General features: G+C 31.0%; 1 long non-coding RNA gene across 1 annotated transcript; it reads right to left on the minus strand.

Annotated features, from left to right (window-relative positions):
• Window positions 1-288: 288 nt before the first annotated feature.
• On the minus strand, window positions 289-1,698 carry LOC122268990 (uncharacterized). Its single transcript, XR_006224840.3, has 2 exons — window positions 1,289-1,698; window positions 289-433 (listed from the first exon to the last, which is right to left on the minus strand). It is a non-coding gene; the product is annotated as an uncharacterized LOC122268990 (long non-coding RNA).
• Window positions 1,699-3,324: the final 1,626 nt, after the last annotated feature.

Genomic DNA, 3,324 nt, shown 5'->3' on the forward strand with positions numbered 1-3,324 from the left:
TCTTAGTAAAATTGTTTTTTAAATATAAGAGGATTTTCAATGTCATACTTACAATTTATTATTGTAAAATTTAAAACATTCTTTATTGATATGAGATAATTTAATTAAAAATTTTAGGATTTATTTTAGGACAAATTTATTGTAATATACAGTATATAAATTAAAATTTATTTGTAACTATGAAAAAAAAAACAATATTTTATTAAGAACATACTTTTTATGTATCATATTATTTTGTTACAGACTTTTACATGTTTTGTTTTGCATTTTAAATAATACAAGAATCAATTTAAAAAACAAAACATTTATTGTCAAGTGAAACATTTAGAACATTATTCATTTTCATTTCTTATTTTTTAATTTCTTTCATAAAAACAGTATTGCATCTCTTTCCTTCTTCACCAGACAAACCTTACAGGATTATGCGAAATATCTGAAATAAAAGAAAGAAATCACTTTCATGATAAAATTTTACCAACACATTATTAGAATAAGAGAGATTAAATACCATTAATTTGAAATCATTTAAGTCCTTAGGTATCCCCTTTAAACTTATTTTAAGTTTGACAGATATTTTGATTAGAGTTCTAAGATTATTCTATACACTAATGAAAGATGGCAGGTGTGTTTAGTTTTGTAGTTCTTATGTTTGGATTGAAATTTGTTTTAAGAAAAATAGATTGTATTTATGATCGAAGACTATTAAAAATTTATGTATATTGAAAAATTAGTAAGGTACACTTACATACTTACTGTCATTGTAGAAAAGCTAAGTATCAAAATATAAATGTGAAGTATAAATAAAATGTAAAGTATCATTAGTAAATCATCACACACAAAAAAAAAGAATTGAGGGTATGAATGTAGAAACAGACAAGGAGATTGGAAATTTGCATTTTAGATTTTCAAAAATTAAAAGAATTCTTAGGGAAGAAAAAAATAATTATTTCACAAATAATTATAATAATAAAAAAATTTCAAATAATCGGACACATGCTTTTACAATCAACAGTAATAAAGTTTAAAATTTGAAAATAAAGAAATATAATCATTATTATATTTTATGTTATAATAATGTAACAAAGTTTGGCGAGTTGCTTGGCGAATATTTCAAAGTAAAGCTTTTCGCCAGTATAAATCTTTACATATATAAAAATAGAAATTATTTCTATTTAAAGTAATTAAAACTTTGATCGAAACAAATTATAATAAGTTTTAATTTTATTAGCTTAAAATAAATAAATATTTTAAAAGAAAATTTATCTAGAAAATAGTGCACTATACTCACCGATACTAAAATGATGTGCAGGTTCCTGTTATGGTAGTACATCAACTGCATTGAGATGGTTATTTCATCGTGTGAAAGTATTTTTAATGCTTTGATTTTAAAGAAAATGTTATTATTAAACTAAAAAACTGTTCCGTTTCGTCTATAAAAAAATTTCATCCGATCATCCTCTTCACCAACGTCGCCGCCATTTTTATTTACATTTGCATACGTCATCACATAAAATTGAAACGTCATAAAAGCAAACGATCTGATTGGTTCATGAAAGAAATTGCCTGAACGGTTGCAGAAATTTCGTGCAACCGTGATTTCTATATCACACGAGCAATTTTTGGAGAAATTTCACTTACAGTTGCACTTACACTTGCAGTTACACTTGCAGTTGCACATATTTTCTCTCGTGTGATATAGCCATTAGACAAAGCTTTTGAGGTGAAAGATTTTATTTAGCAGGTGGTATCAGGGTTAGCAAGAAATTTCCTTCGTACTTTTGAAGGTTCTGCAATGCATTACATAAGCTCAAATGAGATAAATTGAATTAAACATTTAAATGACGCTTTTGACATTTATTAAATAAACTATTTTGTTACAAGAATCCACTGTCGTTAGTCGGCCCTTTCTCTTTTTCTCTAATTTTACCCGGATTTATATCGAATTTAACACTGAAGATTCACTTAACTATATCATTTTCTAAAAAAGGAAAACTATTTAGAAACGAAATAACTATCATAGGTGGTAAATAACAAAGAACTATATTTTATAACATATTTTAAACAGGACAAAGACAGAGAATGATATCACATAAAGAAGTGTAAGAGTTTTCTTTTTGCTACAAGCATTTTCGATGACAGTTACTATTACAATGCATAGTAATGAGTTCGAAATTATAGTTCAGTTGTCATAGTTCAACGATGCCCTCTAGTGTGATTTCTGATAATTTTTATCCACAGCGCATGAGCAGAAAATGTTTTTATGTCTATGCGGATTGAAATGGGAAACATCATGACTTGTTGTAGTCGTAATTTATTTGCGTCATACTAGAGTTGCACAATGGGCCATTTTATTTTATAACTGTGATGATGCTATCACATTCCACCCAAATTTGATAAAGTCTGGCTCTCCTCTAAATTTAAAAGCATTAATTTTAACGGTGCCTTGCACCTAGTTTATCTTAACTACAACCGGGAGTTACGCCAAGCCGGTTACCCGGATGTACGCTATGATTCAAGCATTCGAAGTGTGTTTACGCTCTGTGTTGGTGATCGAGAAATTTTTGTAAGAGTCTCTTTCCTTCTCTGCGTGCTCGTTTTTCTGATTTTTATGATTGTCTGTAAATTGCTAAGGTTGCGCATCTTATGCGAATCTAGTAATTAGGATATAACAAATTATATATATACTTATTTTTGAGATATAGCCAGCCGAGCATGCAGAGAAGGAGACCCGTGTTCTCGGATAGGAAATACACGAGATAAGCCAGTGCTCCTTTTTCCAATGAAGATGTTTTTGTTGAATGGTGATAAATAAATGACTAGCTGTGAAGAATCCATGACTCTTTACCTTTTTTTTTCCTTGGACCAGTGTTCCTGTGGCCCCACTTATACGACACGTGCACATAGCAGCCACATCCCAATAACCGTAATTGAACAGCCGACCCAATTTTGGGTTTACAACTACTAATGTTCAACTCCGTAGTCTTGTAATTTTGAGCCCAACCCAGAAGACAAGGGAACTTCTGGATCAAATATAGGGAGAACTTTTTGATTAAACTAACCCGCATTTGCGTTGCATGAAAGAAAGTCCACGAAAATCTCTCATGATTAGCCTGACGACAAGGGGACTCTAACTCATAATCTGTCTAACACTGAGAATAATTTACGTCAGCACTGTGGTCGGTGCGAGCCGGGATTCGAACCCGGTCCACCTCTTTGGAGGGCGAACGCTCTATCATCTGAGCCCCCGCAGATCACAATGGGCTATTTACCACGGTCTGGGTTACATCCCTGGGGATGATCCTAAGACATGCCATCAGAGTTTCG

This window comes from Parasteatoda tepidariorum, chromosome 3, assembly GCF_982258835.1.
Source record: "Parasteatoda tepidariorum strain Cologne lab strain chromosome 3, Ptep-v5.0, whole genome shotgun sequence".
Taxonomy (NCBI): domain Eukaryota; kingdom Metazoa; phylum Arthropoda; class Arachnida; order Araneae; family Theridiidae; genus Parasteatoda; species Parasteatoda tepidariorum.